The 21537-nt window shown below is 41.8% G+C and overlaps 1 protein-coding gene across 2 annotated transcripts in view; it reads left to right on the top strand.

The window, feature by feature from the left end:
- The window catches only part of FRMD3 (FERM domain containing 3), a 313991-nt gene that overhangs the window by 99374 nt on the left and 193080 nt on the right, over nucleotides 1-21537 (top strand). The gene's annotated exons all lie outside the window — the stretch shown is intronic.

The following is a 21537-nucleotide window of genomic DNA, read 5'->3' as shown; positions in this document are numbered from 1 at the left end:
TCAGAGACATTATATATATATATATTGTATTGTCTCAGAGGGCTTTAATCTTTCCTCCCCACCTTCCAACATGATCATGCTATAGAGAGAAGCTAACTCCAAGAAAGATGGTGGACACCAAATGGTCATTAGACAGATACAGTGTTTTGTAACTGGTAAAGACTGAGGGCTCTCGCTGGTCCAAAATAAGCCAGGAATACACTCCTCAGAGTAGACCAGACCTAGGGAAGAAACATCCCATGTGGTTATAGAAAGAAAAGGATTTAGACCCAGTCATTTTAGGGAGCCTCCTTTGGTTGGCTATGGGTTGTTACCATGTCCTTAAGGAGGAGGAATTGGAAACTAAAATCATAACCCACTCTGGAGCCTGTACGGACATTATCCATTTATTACCATGAAACATTTTATGGCTCTCATGGCCTTAATCATGTTTTACCATATTAATCAAATCCTAGATCAAAAATAAATTACTATATGTAGTTTCTCAGACTGGGTGTGGCCCCCATTTAGTGATGAGCATTAAGATTCTGGGGCTTAGCAGGGGCAGATCTGGTGAGCAGCACTCACAGGTGCCTTTTAGAAGAAGTTCACACGTACCTGAGGTGCAGATCACACGCATGTGCGTTGGAGTTTGCAAGCATCTCCTCTCTTTGTCCAGAAGAGTTTTCATCCTCTGGACAGTGGCCCTTTGTAGCTGTTCCTTGTGGGGGAGGGGAGCTACACTGAGGCACAGCCTAGAGGGAGAAACAACTCCTGATGGCCTCTGAACTTTGTGACACACAGAATGCACAGAGCAAGGAAGGCTGTTTCTATATCTTGCCCTCAATGAGGTCGTTTGGCCTCATTCAGGTGCCATGTGGGAAAAACTCACTCTTTTCTGAGACACGTATGCTGGACAGAGGGAAACTACCTGTGGCTCCACTGAAGCCCCATTTTAGGACTTCTTCTGTAAATAACAATCATGATTTCCTCCAAATAGCCATACAGTGCTTATTTCAGCAGTACAAAAAATGGAATTCATAGGTTTTGTCCCTTTGGCGGTAATTAGCCACCCCATACTTTGTGGCTTGCTTTGGAAGATGCATTTTCTTTTTTGGGGGAAAATCCGGTAAGGTGTTTCCTTGAGTCAGATCTTTTCCTGGTATGCTTAATAGTAATTTAGCAGAAATTTTTAGCCTTGCGCTGGTACTTGCAGCCTCCCCGGGAGTCCGCTTATAGCACCAGAACAGCCAGTGTGTGGGAGGCAAGCTAAGAGTGGGGGCCGATTCTTCAAAACTAAGCGTGTTTCCCACATGTACCCTCACATGCCCTCATTCTCTCTTCTCTGGCTTCCTTTTATTCCACACCGCCTTTTGTGCTCTTGAGGATACCCCCTGCTTCATTCACGTAGCCGTGGTCTGTCACTTCCAGTGACATACACATCCTTCCAAAATGGTAAGTCTGTTAGAAGCTAAATGCCCTGGAGCAAAAAAGAAATAGGACACCACATTTAAAAGATGCAAGTGTGCCTTGTGTTTCTTTTCTTTGCTTCCATGAAAGACCCAGGTCCGTGCACCTTGGTTAAATGCTGAGCCTTAGCCTGGTTAGAGGATGGTGAAGTCTGTGGAAATAGCCATTTGGTGTTGGCTGGAGGAGGAATCGTTGTGGCCTCAGTCAGTGGTGATTTCCCAGAGACGATTGTGTGAGCCACACGGAACCTTCCCTGGCTTCCTGGTATGATTTTGGAAATAATTTTTAAGTTCAGACTTCAGTGAGAAAGAACAAAGCAGGTATTTGTTTCCAGGACAGGAAGATGGGTGGACCAAATGATAAAGAATGTCTTGATGTATAATTTTTTAATACAGTGGAATCATGACTCTTATTACAAACATACACTGAGCATGTGGCAAAGATTTATTCAACTCATTAATGAAACAACTAACAGAATGGTGAAGCTGATTCAAGGAAGCGTATGGAGACTTAAGTGTACGTGGCCAACGAGACAAAATCCCAGAAGAAGATTTCCTGAGGCACGACTGAGGTATACAATGTTATATAAGGCGACAAAATCGCAGTCTTGGGCTCTTGGAACAAAAAATGGGTCAGACATCATTGGCAGTTTATCCCTCATCCACAAGCTAACATCTAACTCTACAGAGTCTGGACCCTAAGGAGTAGTAAACATTAAGCCAAGCCAAGGTATGTTCTATAAAGCATCAGATACTCTTACAAGGCTTTGTCAGACGATGCTCTGTGTGACCTGGAAAGGGTACCTAGTAATAATTGTGCCCTATTTTGAAATTTCAGGTAATTTTTCTTGACAGTACCTATGGGACCACTGAACAGTCTTCTGATTTCTTGTTTGGTATTTATTATAAATGGTTACCAGTTTCATGGGTCTCTCCGGCCTGAATGTTGTCTCTGCTTTCTCTGTCTTCCCAATGTGATATATTGTGACTAATTTCAGGATGATGGCTCCTAGGTAAACCATCTGGATCAATATTCTTTTCCTGTCCAGCTCCCTTGTCCCCCCCCCCACCCCACCCCGGTCCAAATTGGAAAACTTCAGTCATAGGGTAAAAATGTATATCTTTAAATAGCACGATTATTTTGGGGAAGGTATGATTTAGAAACAAAACTGTATTTTATCTAGGTCCGGAAGAGAGTTTTAAACAAACCTTATGAAGTAACTGGTTTCAATAAAGGAAATGGCTATTATATTTTTTAAGGTTATAAGCAACATTTTTTTTATCCTTGAATTGAAAGCATTCAAATTATTTCTTTATTGCTTCTAGAAGCAAGGTTTTCTTTGCTAATGGGTTTATCTCTTATGCATGCGCAGGCACACAATACACAGACACACATACAATAAATCTTATTAATCTAGACTTCATCAAAGAAAAATGTGTGATTAATTCAGACACACTAGATTCTTATTTAGTAAGAAGCTAAATATCATGAAGCCCTTTGAGTCCTTTGTAATGCCTGCTGTGCAGAGTATTTTATGTCAATTACTTGATCTAATTATGTCTCAGGAGCTATGATTTGACCCCCAGTGTGATAGAACAGCAAACGGTTTTCATGGATTTCCATGGTCATTTCTTTCTTTTGGAACTGCTTAATTATGAGGAAGATGCTGCAAAGTCAGAGTCTAAGATCAGAACCTTTGGAAAGGGATTTCTGGGAGCAGGGGCAGGGTAAGCTGGAGTCAGAGAGAGGCTAAGAGCCATGAGTCAGAAAACATGACCCAACTATGTGTTGTCCACAAGATGCTTTACATATAAAGACACATATAGATTAAAAGTAAATGAATGGAGAAAGATATACTATGCAAACACTACTTAAAAAAAGTGGGAGCAGCTATATTAATTGAAGACAGAGCTGACTTCAGAGCAAGGGAAGATATAGAGAGGGCATTACGTGATATAGGGTCACTTCCCGAGAAGATATAATAATCCTCAACATGTATGCACCTAACAACAGAGCATCAAACTATATGAGGCAAAAGCTGATAGAACTGCAAAGAGAAACAGATGAACCCACTATTATGGTTGGAGACTTCAACACCCCTCTCTCAGAAATATGACTGGGAGTAAAAAGAGTTGGTGTGGTGTGAGGCTGCCGGGGAGACATCGGTGCTCCAGGAATCCCTGGACATGTGCATGTACAGGGTGTTCTTTTCCCAATAATTAGTTTGTGGGGATTTAACTTTTATTTCAATCCAGGTTCTGGGTTCTAGGGATTTTGGAGTGGTACAGTCTTGTCCAGTTTTTCCATATTGTGGCCTGGGCGCCAAACTAGAGTCATTCGGGCAGAGGGTAGTTAAAAATATGTAGATTCCTGGTTTGGACCTTCGATTTACTAAATTGGAATCTGGGATTGAGTCAGGGAATCTCTATTGTAAACACTCCCCACCCCCAGGCAATTATCGTAATTTGAGAACGGCTGAATTGGATGTTGTATTAATTCTTCGTCACCCTTCAACCCTTGTCCCAAATAAAAACAAAACAAATGAAACATTCTTTCACTGAAATCATTTTGACTTCTTTTTAAGGCAAATGCTATCAGTTAAAATAGTTCATACCAAGGAGGAAATGATAAAAGGCAGTCTTCCAGAGGGTGTTTGTGGTTTAGGGAAGGGTTTTATTATCTTGGGTGACTCACCAGTGAGGCCTGGCATTCGGTGAGAACTTTTTGATCTGGAGCCATGAGCATCCCTCACTGGCTTCCTGGGTTACAGTGGCTTTAGACCCACTTTTGAGAGGTACCAGCTTTCTCTTAAGTAGGATACTTGATTTCATGAGAATTCCTATTTTCCAAACTAGGCTGGACAAGAGGTTTCCCTGCATGAGCCTGGATATTTGAGTTCAGTAGACCCCGGGGCACATGTTGCCTGAGAAGAAATAAAATGGAAGTCTGTGTGTCATGCTCATGTCATGTCCTGAGAGCCAAGCACATTCATACCTAGCACGTGTATGCCAGTCTTTTCTGTCATTCTTTGTGTGTGCGTGTGTGTCTGTGCACTTATATACATGGGTATATATCATCGTATGAGATGATATGGTCATATTCTATAAATACATCAAAACAGAGATAAAAGAACAGTCATCATTGGAGTGATGTTCCAGTTTCCACACGGCATCTGCAGAACTGAAGCACTGAACAAGGAGCTCGACATAAGGGATTCAGATGTTAGCGTCTTATGTTAATTGTAGTTTCCTTTTTAAGGGGAAGGTCATAAATTACTGATCATGATGCCACACTTTACCCCCGACCCTCCTTGTTTTATGTTGGAAACCACAAGAATCCTTAAGCTGTAAGTTTAAAACATTGGGAGAGAATTGTTCATAAACATGGCTTGTGTATGCTTTGATGTGAACTAGTTTGCTTTTAAAAGCTTGTAAAAAATGACTTAAGAATCTAGAAACTCTGTTGCTATACCACTCGTTAAGCACAAAAGGATGGCTGAGTTGAGGTTTATTGTGCTCACGCCATGTGCCAGGTAGGGTGCCAAGTGTTTCATATGCACCATCTCATTTAATGAGGGACATTGACCCCGATTCACAGTTGAGGGAACTGAGGCTCGGAGAGCCAGTGGCTTGTCCCAGGTGACATAGCCAGGAAGGGCCAGGATGGGAACTGAAGTCCCTTTGTGTCCAGCATCACTGCCCGGGGCAGCGAATCAAATTCTTTTCTTTCTGACCTGTGGAGACCAGTTGCGCAACATCCTAAAAGTGACCTTGCACTCCACCAGAAACTCAGGTGGCCAAAGGTCTGGTAATCAAGGCATGGAACAACCTAGCCAGGAGTGGTGTTCCTTTTTTAGTTTGGGGGAGAATCTGATATTTGTGACAGCAAACTGCTAAGCCTGTGGGCATGAGGAAGGACGTTTATGAAGAAGTGTTCCATTTCCCTTCAGTCCAGGAGCCTCAAACCATGCCCTTTGCTGCCCTAGAGACTAGGTGGTAAAGGGGAATTTGCAGAACTGAGCAAGATGATGGCTTCTGACGCCTGTCCTTTAGAGAGTGTTGTTGCCATTAGGAAGATGGGAGCAGACAGGGCATAGTTCTGGGAGAAGGCCTAATTCCTCTTCCCCTTATTTTATCGGCTCTCGTCCTTCCACCATTATTGCTGAACAAGCAATATGATGTGGCTAAAGGTCATTTCCACCCATGTCCTTTGTTAATATAACACACCAAACAAGCTCTAATTAGCCTTCTTACTGTCCCTAGTCCCCTCCCCCCCCCGATAAAGAAACATTTTAAGAATAAGTGATTCAAGGGCTTCCTTTTTGCAGTTTAACTTCTATTTCACGTGAACTTCTATCCCTTTACATTGTACTTGCAAACGGATATTCTGGCAGGTTTTGAGTGAGTGATCTGTGGCCTTTGTTTTAAAAGTTTAACCTGCTGGGCTGGACAGCACTGACAGTCCCAGAGGGCCCGGAGCCGCGAGTGGCATTTTCTGCAGTGTGGTGGTGGTGTTCACTGTGATTCACACAGAAGACCGTGGAATGTGGGTGGGCTGTTGGTGAGCGTGGGCTGGCCAGGCTGTGCGGGGAGGCAGCCACACAAAGGGCACACAGTCACATTCCTCCGGGGCCATCCGGCAAGTGTGGTGGCTGCTTGCCATCTGGCAGTGCTCTCTGGCATTCTCCTGGGAGTGGATTCCTGGATTCCTTGATGCAGGGGAAGCAGAGTCACCCAGGCAGATACTGCCCCTGGCTTAGCGGCAAGGCCAGAGCTATAGAAGCAGTTTATGGAGAGGGTTGCAAGGCTTCTGGAGGGATCGTCATCCTGGAAGGAGGCTGGGCATCAGAGGGTAGGGGAAGACTCTTGAAAACCAGTGTTTTGATCCCAGCCCTGCTGGGCGTGTGGCAGGGTCCCGGCCAGCTGCCAGGTTGGGGAGTGCGTCAGGGAAGGGAACTGGGTAAAAGTGTGGATAATATATGGGGTGTTTCATACCAAGTGAGGTTGGCCTGTGCCTAGAGCTGCCCCGGGCTCCTTCTGAAGAGTCGCAGGGTTTCTCTGAATAAGGCAAAGCCCCACATTAACCAAGTGTCTTCGTTCTGCAGAGCGCTGTGCTAGCAGCTGGCAAGCAAGCGTGTTTATGACTCAGTGATTTTTTGATAAGAGCTCATTCCTGAAAGGCAAATGGAAACTTCCAATTAGAACTCAGGCCAGGTCGTGGGGTGAGATTATGGAGAAATAACACCAAATGTAGGCACAAAACCGGGAAAGCCAAGATAATAAGGGAACGGTGAGATTGCAGAAATGAATATGGGCATTAGAATAAACGAATCAGACAAAAGAGAAGGTCAAGGCAAGCGACACTTTTGACACCTTTATAGGATCGACAGAAGGTGATACTCCCTGGAACTAAAATAGCAGAGATGTCGGATGTTTAACCTCAGTGTTAAAACACACACACACACACACACACACATACACACACACACACCACTAAACTAAACCACAAACTTGAAAAGTGAAAAGTTACCATAAAAGAAGTTAAGTAGAAATAGTTAAAATAGAAGAGAGAAAAAAGTCAGAATAGAATAAGGAAGAAAAAAGGATTAAGATTAAATTAAGATCGGGGCGCCTGGGTGGCGCAGTCGGTTAAGCGTCCGACTTCAGCCAGGTCACGATCTCGCGGTCCGTGAGTTCGAGCCCCGCGTCGGGCTCTGGGCTGATGGCTCAGAGCCTGGAGCCTGTTTCCGATTCTGTGTCTCCCTCTCTCTCTGCCCCTCGCCTGTTCATGCTCTGTCTCTCTCTGTCCCAAAAATAAATAAACGTTGAAAAAAAAATTAAAAAAAAAGATTAAATTAAGATAAATTTAAACTTCGGAATTTTATTAAGTTTGTTCTAGGATTTTTAAGAAAATGAAGCTGATGTTGGAGAGCAGAACCAGCCACCCTAATTCATAATCCTGGAAATGTACTAGGATAAATTATTCACAAGGGAATAATAAACATTTGGAAGCACACATGGTGTGAGTTTCACGTTGCAAAACAAGAGATATATTACTCCAATGTCATAGTCATTTATGGCTGGAAGTCCTGTTGGATGAAGGAAGTAGAACATCTAAAGTGGCTGATAAAATGAAACACGCTGCTATTGGACAGTCCCAGCAAATTAGGAATGCACAGTCTGAAGCACACATGGTTCTTAAATGGGTTCGTGAAGAGCCAATGGAAACCATCTACAAGGACATGCCACTCAGTGTGAACTTGCTGGGCATACTTTGTGTGTCAGAGGGCTTCAGTGGCATTTTATATAAATTACAATAAAACCGTATTGTCTAAAGTAGGGATCAGAGCATCAAATTGTTAGGTGGTGATCTAAGAACTAATTCCAGGAGAGTGAGTGCCATGGCCAAAGGGGCAGCCATTTATTATTCTCCTCCAGCTCATTGCCATCCTTGTCAATCCTTGCCAGCCTTGCTCAGTGCTGAGCAAATGTTACCAGATCAAGTGAGTTTCCAAGGGCGGCCAGAGTTTCAGATTTTAGGGAAAGTCTTCTAATTTTTGAACATGAAGTTTTAGACATCAAAGCTGTAGTTACTGGGCCACCAGTGTGTTAGCTCTGGCTTTAAACTTTATTATTATTTAAAAAAATTGAAGGATAATTAACATGCAGTGTTATATTAGTGTCAAGTGTACAACATATTGATTCAACAATTCTGTGTGTTACTCAGTGTTTACCGTGGTTAAGTATCGTCATTATCTGTCACCATGCAATGTTATTTTTTATTGGCTATATTCCCTATTCTGTGCTTTTCATCTCCACAACTTATTTATTTTTTAACTGGAAATTTGAATCTCTTGATTTTCTTTATGTATTTCACCTATCCCCTCACCCACCTCTGGCAACCACCAGTTTGTTCTCTGTATTTAAGAGTCTACTTTTTGGCTTCTTTGTTTTGTTTTTTAGATTCCACATATAAATGAAATCATATGACTGTATTGTCTGACTTATTGCACTTAGCATTATACCCTCTAGGTCCACCATGTTGTCACAAATGGCAAGATCTCATTCTTTTTTTATGACTGAGTCATATTCCATTGTATATATATGCCACATCTTCTTTACTCATTCATCTATTGATAGACCCTTGGGTGCTTCCATATCTTGGCTATTGTAAATAATGCTGTTATGAACATATGGAAGCATATATCTTTGTGAATTTGTGTTTTTATTTTCTTTGGGTAAATATCCACTAATGGAATTACTGGATCATATGGCATTTCTATTTTTAATTTTTTGAGGAACCTCCATACTGTTTTCTATAGTGGCGGTATCGGTTTTCATTCCTACCCACAGTGTATGAGGGTTCCTCTTTCTCCATATCCTTGCCAACATTGTTATTTCTTGTCTTTTTGATTCTAGCCATTCTGACAGGTGTGACGTGATATCTCATTGTGGTTTTGATCTGCATTTCTGTGATGATGAGTGATGTTGAGCATCTTTTCATGTGTCTGTTGGCAACCTGTATGTTTTCTTTGGAAAAATATCTATTTCAGGTCCTGTGTCCATTTTTTTAATTGTAGTGTGTGTGTGTGTGTGTGTGTGTGTGTGTGTGTGTGTGTGCTGAGTTATGTAAGTTCTTTATATATTTTGGATATGAACCACTTATCAGATATATGATTTGCAAATTTCTTCTCCCATTCAATAGGTTGCCTTTTCCTTTTGCTGATGGTTTTCTTTGCTGTGCAAAAGCCTTTTATTTTGGTATAGTCCCAATAGTTTATTTTTGCTTTTGTTTTCCTTGCCTAAGGAGACGTATTTAGAAAAATGTTGCTATGGCTAATGTCAAAGAAATTACTGCCTGTGTTTTCTTTTAGGAGTTTTATGGTTTCAGGTCTCCCATTTAGGTCTTTAATCCATTATTTTTGTGTGTGGTGTAAAAAAAGTAGTCTAGCTTCATTCTTTTGCATGCAGCTGTCCAGTTTTCCTAGCATCGTTTATTAAAAAGATGGTCTTTCTCCCATTGTATACTCTTGTGTTTTTTTGTCGAAGATTAATTGACTATGTAAGTATGGGTATATTTGTGGGCTCTCTATTCTGTTATATTGCTCTATGTCTCTGTTTTAATGCCAGTACCATACTGTTTTGATTACTTCAGCTTTGCAGTATATCTTGAAATCTTCATCCTCTTCTCTGCATAGAGTTCATGATTGGATCTAGGGGACTGGTGAGTTCCCTGAGCTAATAACAGACAGAGGTAAGAGATAAAGACCTAGGTCCAGGGTAGAGAATAGGGAACTCAATGGAATCCAAGAGGGAAAAGAATTTCAAGAAGGGGAGCACTGATGAGCTCCCACTTGGTACCTGGCATCATACACATGTGCTCACTGAAGCCTCATGAGGGCCCAGGAAGAGACATGGTTACCCAGCATGGTAGATGAGGAAACGGGGAGAAGCAATTAGAGACTGGGAGTGGGATTGTGGGACAGACTGGGCTCAGTCAAGAAGTTGGGGGGTGAAGAGAGTGAGGGAGAGCGTGGTGGTGAGTGCATATCAGAGTGAAAGAAAGGGTGCATCTGAGGGTGTCATGGGGAGCATGTTTGTCACCTGAGGGGAAGGATCAAAGGGAGAGGGAAATACTAAAGATGAAAGCTGGCATTGGGATAAATAATTTATGGGGCTGAGTCAAAAGAGCAGGGAATGGGGTCAGGATAGATCTTCAGGGTGGCAGGAACCTGAGAAGAAGCTCTCTATGGACAGAGTGCCCCAGCCCTGAGCAGTGGTGGGGCATCACAGTAGGAGAGCTACAGATTTGAAAGGAGCTCTGGACGCTGATGGCCAATCATGCATTACTCTGAAGAGAAGTATTATCTGTGTGTTTTCTTTTCATCTGAACATTTTCTATGGATCATTCCTGTTAATGCTCATGAGTTTTAGATAATTCAACACAAATAAATGCAGCCTAGATTAAGTAGAGATGACTTCAATTAGGATGCTTTTTTTTTTTTTTTTCCTTCAAGGAGACCATACTATTATTAGTTGCTGGCACTTGAGTTTTTGTTTGTTTTTAGTTTCAGTGAAGAATAGGGCTACATATCAGGAGCAACATTGGAGGGATTAATTTGTTGTTCTGTTTATGTCATATCAAGATAATGGGTTTAACACATACTGTTGTGATTGAGATTTTTCTGGAAAAAATACGGTGAGAGAAAACTTAGGTTTTGGACTTAATGGGAACAAATCTGAGCTGTAGCTTTTCCTAGTGGTGTGGTGTTAGGCCAAAGGCAACGTTTTACTTTTTCCAATGGTAAGTAATAATTATACCTTACAATATCTTTATGATAATTAGAAATACGTGAAAAACTTCTAGCACTTGTCTTAACAAATAGTGGAAATAATGATAATAAGCCACTAAATGCACTGAGGACTAAGTATTTTTTATTTATGAAAGATATCAGACAAATATAAGAATATAATATATGTATAATAAGTGTGTGGTGTGTTTGTATGTATGAACTTATTTTTCCATTGTCTTGTTAGAATTGTTGAATTGTTTCCAGTTTTGTTCTATTACAAACCATGCTACTGTAAACATTCTTTTTTTTTTAAACTTTATTTATTTATTTTGAGAGAGAGAGAGAGGGAGCGTGCAAGTGAGGAAGGGGCAGAGAGGGATAGGAAGAGAGAGAGAATCCCAAGCAGACTCCGCACCAACAGCAGAGAGTCCGACGTGGGGCTCGAACTCATGAACCATGAGATCATGACCTGAGCCAAAGTTGGACACTTAACTGAATGAGCCACCCAGGCTCCCTGCTACTGTAAACATTCTTATACACATCTCCTGGTGCATATGTGCTAGGCTGTCTCTAGACTTTCTCATGATGTTCACCTTCACCTCTGCCAGGTAATGCCAAATCATTTTCTAAGGTGGTAGTGCTCTTTTACAGCCCTGCCAGCAGTGAATGAGAGTTTCTGGCTGCTCTGAATCCCACCAGTTATTGGAAATGTCAAACTTTAAAACATTTGCCTTTCCCATGGCTAAGAAATGGTATTTTGTTTTTTTTTTAATTAATATTCCCCTGATTACTGATCCGTTGAACGTCTTTTCACATGTTTGCTGGCCTTACGGGTTTTCTCTTCTGTAAAATGCCTATTCATCCTTTTTGTACATTTTTTCCTAGACTCACCTTTTTAAAAGGTATAAAAACACTGAGTAGGGCACACATGTACATATGCCAGAGTTCAAGAGTCAATTCATACTAACAATCAACACTTTTATCTGGCAGAAAATTAAGTTTATTGCCTATACCTAATAGGTATCTATAATAACAGGTGCTGAATGATGAGTATTAAATGAGTCAAATATGGAGAGAAAAACAAGCCTGCCATTGAAGATGTACAGTTAATCCTTCAAGTGTGATACTGTTGTAAATGAGTACCATAGAAGCCTATTTTTCAGGTTTTGCACCCTAAGGTTTGTGTGACCTGAATAGCTCCTCTAGATAGCTCCTTCGCTGAAGTCGGCACCTTCCAGCTTCCTGGGTTATTGTGACTGAGGGGAAGGGGAGCCAAGATGTGCTGTCCCTGTGTGATGGAAGCCAGGTGCCCTCTACACCCTGTCCCAGAGGTGCCAGGTCTCTTGATCTGTGGAATCACCTTGGCTACTCCCAAGCCCATATTCCTCAGGCCACTCCCATGGGATTCAGATACCACAGGGTGTGACTGGGGCCTGGGAATTGGAATTTTGAACAAACACCCCAGGCAATTGCTATTTCTAAGTGACTTTGGGAAATCCTGCTCGAGCCCCATTCCCAGCTCTGAGATCCAGTGGGGGCGGCCTTTTGAGTGCTTTTCCTTTTACTTCTTTGGCACCAATCTAGCTGGGAAGCAATGTAATTGGGGGAAAACAAGTGACTCTAGAAAGAAATTTTCTTGGTTTCACATAACCAGCTAAGCTCCTCTCTCCAAGTGCTCAAGCCTGTGCCAGATGACTCTTGGCTCAATGCAACCTGCAGCTGGCTTTAGGCCACCTGACCTTCTTGGTGTCCCCACTATCAGATATAATGATGTGTCTCATGATTTTCTCTATAGTCTCCAAACTTGCTTCTTCCCCACTGCTGCAAGGGCAGTGTTTTAAATGTTTCCTACATCAGACCTTTCAAGGGCACACGGGGCTCTTAAGAAAGTCCTGGCTGCGTCCTGGAATCAGGACCTGGTCTGGGTTGACCATCCCCACCCCCCCACCCCCCACCCTCTGAGGGGGTGGGTGTTGGTTGTTAATTCTTCTGTGCTTCAAGCATGTTGATCTCTACAATTTGGGAATGTGGGACCATCTCTCTCACACCAGTCATTTTGCTTCTGCTCTTTCCTGTATCTTAGCTCTCTCCTCCCACTTCTCTCCCTCTGGCTAGCTCATCCTAATCCTTTAAGATAATGTTTCTCAGGCTTTATTTTTATTTTTATTTAAGTAGACTTCGCACCCAGAGTGGAGCCCAACACGGGGCTTGAACCCACAACCCTGAGATCAAGACCTGAGCTGAGATCAAGACTCAGATGGTTACGTGGCTGAGCCACCCAGATGCCCTAAATTCCTCAGTCTTTAATGGGCACATAAATAATCTTGGGGATCTTGCGAAAATGCATATTCTGATTCAGTTGGTCTGGGTTGGGACCTGAGAGTCTGCATTCCCAGCAAGCTCCCAGGTGTTTGCAGGATGTTGCTAAGTCTGGGGACCACACTTTGAGTCATTAACTGCTCCTTCCTGAGTTATAACTGTCCTTCCTCTGTGCTCTTAGCACCTGGGCTAACCTCGGTCATGCTTCTCTCACGGTAATATAATAACCGCCCTGTCTATGTATAAGTTTTTTGAGGGCAGCAATTATGCCCTGTTTACTTTATTTATATTTGCAGTGGCCAACACTTAGGAAATAACAAAGACCTGTTAAACAAACTGATGATTCCAATGATCCAGACAGATATTTGTCTGTATTTTGCTGTTTGTGGCTGTTTCCCTATTGAGGCCAATGACTCGTTGCATTCCCAGATGGTGTCCTGTGGCCTGAAGGTTTGGCTTCACTTTCTATAACGCAACAGACCTTCCTAAAGGAGGAGCAGAGGAGTGGGTGGCTAGCTTTGGCATTGGAAAAATTCAACTTTGTTTGTGCCTAATTTAGGTCAAGATTAGTGGTTTTAAAATTAGCCTGGATTTTGTATTTCCTCTGGATGGTCCAACTCATGCTTGTGAGCACACAAGTATGCATCTCTTCTGGAATAAGTCTCTGAGATTTAACAGCCTCTTCCTCTTCTGACTCCGTCCTTCACACAGGTGCCAGGATGGGCTTTCTGACATGCAAATTTGGGTTATGCCACTCTTGGTGGTTCCCTCTCCCTTCAGGAAAAAGTCCAAATCTCCTATCATGGCTTATGAATAGGGTGCCCAGGAAGGTCCACACTTACTCCTGTTGTCCTTGAGTGCCCCCTTTCGTTCTCAAAGGTGTCCTAGTTAGGAGGATGAATGATGACTGGGACCTTTCAGTCACTGACCCTGGCCTCTCCCCATAGCCACTTGCTGGGTTCCAGGCTTCCAGCTCTGGCTGCTAATTCTCATAAAGGAGACCTCGATACTAGTTCAATCTTGCATTTACTATGGGCAGTTATTCTGTAAACTAGACTGTATGTCTATTTTAACGCATAATTCCTGTACATTCTCTAAAACCCAGCAAGCTCAAATAATGAACACAATGGTTTCTGTTTTCCCTTAGCACTTTTAGCAGAAATCTCTTAATGATTGAATTAATCCTTTAATGGACTGATGGGTGAGGCATTCTACTTGTGGGTGAGTAAGGAGTAGCTGGAAAAGGTTGCCAGTCTATAATAGTTATTTGGCCTAAAGGGTGTAATCACGCTCTTCTCATCTATTCATAAACTTGTTTTTCAGTGCTGGTTGGAGCACTAGCTCCGGACAATGGATAGAGTGTTAGCTGCAAAGCCATCGAGACCTGGGTAAGCCCCAGGCAGTTTCTTAATTCCTCTGAGAGTTAGTATTCACACCTGTAAAAATGAAAATAATAAGACCTACTTTGTGTGGGTAGTTATGACGATTAATTGAGATAACATGGATAATGACGAGTTATCCACACCATAGGTAAGACTTTCTTCTTGTTTTCAAAGACTAAAACAACTGAGTTATTTCTATTTGCAAACAGTGGCAGTGCTACAAATATATTATTTGGTATTTACTGTGGCACTGTGTTTTTCTATTGTGATGCAATGTTCTGCTTTTAAGCTGGGAGAACTTCTTTCATCCCCTTCCATTACTCTAAATATATTTTACTAATGCAGCCACACTGAATCCCTGCACATGCCTGGCTGTTCCTCTTTGAGTTGCCACTGTGTCAAGATGTAAAAGGACTGCTCTTATCTTCTGAAAACAGGGCTGCTTCAATTGTATCAGGCTAAGCTTTTGTGGAGGAAATCTCCATTGGAGATAGTGGGAATGTAGCAAAGATATTCAGTGCTCTTCACGTTTTTGCTGAAAATGTTTAAAACCAGAAAGTGCTAAGGTAGAGAGATAGGCAAGGGAGAAGGATTTAACAAGTTATGTATTGTCTAATGTTCATTATTTTTTAGAACAGCAACTTGAACATGAAAGGTGCTCTCCGTGTTAGAGTAGGAAGAACATTTACCATTCAGCCCGAGGGCAGCCTTTAAGAGGGTTGCTGTGAATCTTCTCTAGCCTGTCAATGTGGTCCATGGACCAGGACCAGGACCATGAGCATCACCCGGAGCTTGTTAGAAATGCAGTCAGAGACTCTTCCCAGACCTACTCAATCAGAAGCTGCATTTAAAGAAGATCTTCGCGTGATTCAAATTTACATTAAAAGAAGCTTTCCTCTTGGCCAGCGCTGTCCCTATAGAACTTTCGGTGGTGATAGTGATGTTCTATATTTGCATTATCTAATATGGTAGACACTAGCCATATGTGGCTGAGAACTTGAAATAGGGCTAGTGCAACTAAGGAACTAAAGTTTAAATTACCGTTTATTTTAACTAACTGTAATTTAGACTTAATTAGTCACACATGTTTTGTGGCTGTCACACAGAGCAGGCAGCATGACATTCTACCAGGTTTTGCTTAAAGGATTCCTCAGGATGGTAATGTCAAGCCCCTATCACTGCCAGGAGATAGTCCTTGCATGGGCAGGAGGTACCACTGAATAATCTGGGGTCCTTGTCCGTGACTGTGGTTCTACGCATAGTCCCTGGAAAAGAGTTCAAGAGTCAGCATTGCTGACACGCTTTCTTCTCTAGGGGCTCAGAACAGTTAGTTGGTAAGTCCCAGAACTGCATACAGGGGAAAAAAACTTGAGCAGCAAAAACCTGAACTAAACCAACACAACACTTTGGAAGCTACCAGTTTCTAATTGTGTTATTTTTATTATTTCACAAATCTCTGAAGATCAGAAGACATATTTCTCTACTTTGCTTCATCTGCAATGTATCTGGCTTGCAACATATAAACTGATGCTTTCTACTGGTTTTATTTCTCCTTCAATATTACTCTTCCTTTATGGGGAACTCTAGTTCAAATTATTTTAGTTATGGTCTCCTGAAAAGCCTTGGGAAACTTCTGTTTCTACACCTTTTAGTTAGTTTTTTTAATGTTTATTTATTTGTTGACAGAGAGAGAGAGAGAGAGAGAGAGAGAGAATGAGTATGAGTGGGGGAGGGGCAGAGAGGGAGACAGAATTTGAAATGGGCTCCAGTCTCTGAGCTGTCAGCACAGAGCTCAACGTGGGGCCCAAATGTGTGAAGCACGAGATCATGACCTGAGCCAAAGTCGGACACCTAACCGACTGAGCCACCCAACCTGAGCCACCCAGGTGCCCCTGTTTTTTTTTTTTAATTTAAGTTTTAGTTATTTCACATGTAGTGCAGTATTGGTTTCAGGAGAATTCATTGATTCATCATTTACATACAACACTCAGTGCTCATCACAAGTGCCCTCCTTAATACCCATCACCCATCTGGTCCATCTCCTACCCTCTTCTCTCCATCAACCCTTAGTTTGTTCTCTGTCATTAAGAGTCTCTTGTGGTGAGGCGCTTGGTTGGCTCAGTCGGTTAATCATCTGACTCTTGATTTCAGCTCAGGTCATGATCTCATGGTTTATGGGTTTGAGCCCTGTGCTGGTCTCTGTGCTGGCAGTGCTTGCGATTCTCACTCCCTGCCCCTCCCCTGCTCATGCGCGCTCTCTCCCTCAAAATAAATAAACATTAAAAAAAAAAAAGAGTGTCTTGTGGTTTGTTTCCCTCCCTTCTCCTCCCCCCTTCCCATGTGTTCGTCTGTTTTGTTTCTTAAATTCCACGTATGAGTGAAAGCATATGATACTTGTCTCTCTCTGATTGACTTATTTTGCTTAGTATAATACATTCTAGCTCTATCCATGCATGTCATTGCAAATGGCAAGATTTCATTCTTTTTGATGGCTGGCTAATATCCCATCATATATATATATATCCATCCCACATTTTCTTTATCCATTCACCAGTCAGTGGACATCTGGGCCCTCTCCATAGTTTGGCTATTGTTGATAATGCTGCTATAAACCCTGGGGTGCATGTACCCTTCAAATCTGTATTTTTGTATTCTTTGAGTAAATACCTAATATTGCAATAGTTGGATCATAGTTCTAATTTTAGTTTCTTGAGGAACTTCCATACTGTTCTCCAGAATGGCCACACCAGTTTGCATTCTTACCAACAGTGCAAAAGGGTTCCCCTTTCTCTGCATCCTTGACAACACCTGTTGTTTCTTGTGTTGTTAATGTTAGCCATTCTGACAGGTGTGAGGTGGTATCTCATCGTGGTTTTGATTTGTTTTTCTCTGATGATGAGTGATGTGGAGCATCTTTTCATGTCTCTGTTAGCCATCTGGATGTCTTCTTTGGTAAGTGTCCTTTGCCCATTTCTTTTTTTTTTAATAAAAATTGTTAATGTTTATTTATTTTTGAGAGAGAGACAGGGCATGAGCAGGGTAGGGGTAGAGAGAGAGGGAGACACAGAATATGAAGCAGCTCCAGGCTCTGAGCTGTCAGCACAGAGCCTGATGTGAGACTAGAACCCATGGACTGTGAGATCATGACCTGAGCTGAAGTCAGATGCTTAATCGACTGAGCCACCCAGGCACCCTGTCTTTTGCCCATTTCTTAACTGGTTTGTTTGTTTTTGGGTGTTGAGTTTGATAAGTTCTCTATAGATTTTGGATACTAACCCTTTATCACATATGTCATTTGCAAATATCTTCTGCCATTCCATAAGCTGTCTTTTAGTTTTGTCAATTGTTTCCTTCACTGTGAAGAAGATTTTTATCTTGATGATGTCCCAATAGTTTATGTTTGCTTTCCCCCTGCCTTTGGCGACATGTCTACGAAGAAGTTGCTCCTGCCACGGTCAAAGAGGTTGTTGCCTGTGTTCTCCTCTAGGATTTTGATGGCTTCCTATCTCACATTTAGGTCTTTCATCCATTTTGAGTTTAGTTTCAAAAGCGGTCCAGTTTTCTTCTGCCTGTCACCGTCCAGTTTTCCCAACACCATTTGTTGAAGAGACTGTCTTTTTTCCATTGGATATTCATTCCTGCTTTGTCGAAGATGAGTTGACCATCTAGTTGTGGGTCCATTTCTGGGTTTTCTCTTCTCTTCCACTGAGCTATGTGTCTGTTTTTGTGCCAGTACCATACTGTCTTAATGACTACAGCTTTGTAATACAGCTTGAAATCCAGAATTGTGAGGCCTCCAGTTTTGTTTTTCTTTTTCAGGATCTCTTTAGCTATTCTGGGTCTTTTGTGGTTCCATACACATTTTAGGATTGTTTGTTCTAGCTCTGCAAAGAATGCTGGTTGTTTTTTGATAGGGACTGCATTAAATCTGTAGATTGCTTTGGATAGTATAGACATCTTAACAATATTTGTTCTTACAATCCATGAGCATGGAATTTGTGTCCTCATTTCTTTGTGTCCTCTTCAATTTCTTTCATAAGTGTTCTATAGTTTTCAGACTACATGATCTTTTACTTCTTTAGTTTGGTTTATTCCTAGGTATTTTATTGTTTTTGGTGCAATTGCAAATGGGATTGATTCCTTGATTTCTTTTTCTGCTGCCTCGTTATTGGTGTATAGAAACGCAATAGATTTCCGCATGTTGATTTTATATCCTGAGACTTTGCTGAATTCATTGTTTCTACATCTTTGCTCAAGCATACCTTCTTTGTCCTCTTGGCCTGAGCACTGATCAGGTGGTGGCATCTGCTGTGTAGATATCATCTGTTACTGTGGTGACTTAAGTAGGTTCTGTATCTTTAAGACTTCTCTTGTTTTCTGCTTGCTCCATGTTGATCATCTCAAATCGTTGTTCCAAACTTAAATTCTTTTCATCAAATTTGGCAATTCAACACACTTCCAGCTGTTTACTGGTGATACATGGTTAAGCAATGATGTAAACATCTGTCCTGGCTGCAGTAGCCCTCATATTTCACCAACTGGAGTTCTGTGGCTGTCTGACTTCCCCCCCTCCACCCATGTGACCCAGGGTTCTGTTGAGGTGAGGGACTTCAAAGAGCCATTTGATGAATAAAAATGAAGCTTGATGTGATAGCAAAGAACTTTTCTCTAAAATGGAAATATTATTGACAAATGTACATTTGATTACATCCCAGAAATATTTTGTCATCAGGTATAGGGGAGCTTGTCATCTCCTTATATCATCTTTTGTCCTTAAATATTGCCTGTCTGATTAGGAGGCACCCACGTTTAGACCTTGACAGTGGGAAGGGATGATGTGATCATCTCATTGTACAGATGAGTGAAGATTCTTCTGTGGGGCTTCCCTGGGAGTGGCAGAGAAGCCAGTTTAGGAAAACTTGGGTCTCTTGACTTATTGGTCTATAAATGGGCTTCAGATGGGGTCCATGAATCCCTAAAACTGTAGCAAAGTTTTATGTCTATGTGCAGTGTTAGGACAGAGAATCCAAGGCATTCATTAGAGTCTCAGAAGTCTGAGTTGCTTGCATCATGCTATCCTTTTCCTTTTGAATTCTTCTGATTTGGTGGTTACTTTGACTTTCAACTTCTCAGATTTAGGATAAGGCATACAGGACACTTGCTGGGTCATTGATGATATGCAGAGAAGTTAGCTTTACTGGGGGAGAACTTTGTTATGCACCATTCTGCCATTGGTGAGTACTGGCTTCAAGGAGGTAGAGGGCAAGAATATTTAGCTTATTCAGAGGAAACCCATCACTGTGATAACTCTCAGCTATCATCTTATTGCCCAGGGGACAGCAGGCCATCTTCTTATTTGAAGTATAGCTCTTTGAGTGGTTTACAGAGTTTGGAACCTGCCAACTTATGATTGGGGTTCAGATCTGCCACTTCCTGGCTGTGTGACCTTGAGCAAATGATTTCTCTTTTGCATCTAAGTTTCCTCATATTAAAAATACCGGGATTATAAGTGATGAATCACAGGAATCTACCCCCAAAACCAAGAGCACACTGTATACACTCTATGTTAGCCAATTGGACAATAAATTATATTTAAAAAAATAAAAATAAAAATACCAGGATTAATCCTTGCTTTGCAGTGCAAGAATGCATATAGAGTGCTGAGCACATAGCGGACCCTCCATAAATGATAACCACTCCCACTGCAGTCTGCTGACTATTTCAGAGCAAGGGAAGACCTGTGTCTAAGGGAAGTCTGCTTACAAGTCTGATCTGTGAAGCCAGCTGGTCCACTTTCCACTGTTCAGCCTTCTGAGGGAATTCAGAATGATGTGGTGGATTATTCTTTTCTTCACTAGCTTTTCCACTCTTTTTCTATCACCATCCACTAAATGCTCCCATCTGCCTTCTGGAATTCCATTCCCTGCAGTAGAGTTTACAGGAAAACAGAGCACATGATCTTATAGGAAGCTAAGTGCTGGCTGGACATACCATTTTGGGAACAGAGCAATAAAGACATTGTGTTTTTGGCAAACGTGGGTCTGTCTGAAAGGGAGACATAGGAGAAGGATATGAATTTCTATTTAGGCCGCAGATGAATCTTCACATTAAGGGAACACACAATTTCTGGTCCATGATCTGTCTTACATGATTTTGTGGCATAGTTGAACTCACTTTCTCTCATTTCTGAAAGAAAAAGATCTCTAAGAATTGGTGAGAAAGATGAACATTTGCTTTAAAATAACAATAATAAAACATTCAGCTGAGAGAGTTAAGTTGGCGGATGTAAGTAAGTACTTAGAATAAGGTGAACACGAAATACGAACCATGCCTCGCAGATCTTTCTGGGCTTGCTCCCCACCATACCCACACAGTGTGCACATTCTCACATATACACACACACAACATACTCATATACACATACATATCGGCTCCTTATGATCATGAAACCCATGACAACTTCTCTTGTACATACATGCTTGTGAGTCTGGGGACCCATCATAACGCCTGATAAAACTACCCTTTTAACAGGTGTTTTCTTTGAAGTCTTCTCCATTCCCAAATTAAAAAAAAAAAAAAAAAGCCAAGTCAGCTGTAGGCTTTATTTAAAAGCAATACATATTTCAAAATTCAAGTTCTCTAGGAATGAGAAACTCCTAATTCCGAATAAAAATTAGCACTGGCTTATGTGACTTGCCACTGTCAGAAATCTTATTGTAGCCCAAGTGTACCATGGATCCCTGATAGGATCCCTTAGGAAATATGTATGCGTCTAGACTTAGGCATTTTTAGTCAATATGCAATGCCCTCCCTTGACAGAGCAGCACGGGTGAAAGGAACAATTTTGATGGGCACTGTTTCTTCTCACCTGGGAAGAGTTTCTTTCTTTCCCTAGGGTTGTGCTCCTTCCTCTCTTTGTGTGATATCTGGGAGACTCACTCTGATGACTGTTTGCATTGGTGGTGTTTCTATAGTCCCTGGCCCCCATCTCTCTTGTCTTGGATCCCCCTGCAGCTTGCTTCTCCATGTTTCTTGGCCTCATCTGCCCTTCCTTCCCTGTCGTTACTGGATCTGGTGGTGTTAAATTCCATCACA

This window comes from Felis catus, chromosome D4 (genome assembly GCF_018350175.1).
Source record: "Felis catus isolate Fca126 chromosome D4, F.catus_Fca126_mat1.0, whole genome shotgun sequence".
In the NCBI taxonomy this organism is placed as follows: Eukaryota; Metazoa; Chordata; class Mammalia; order Carnivora; family Felidae; genus Felis; species Felis catus.
The sequence above is the reverse complement of the archived record's forward strand: the minus strand, read 5'-3'. Positions and strand labels throughout refer to the sequence as shown.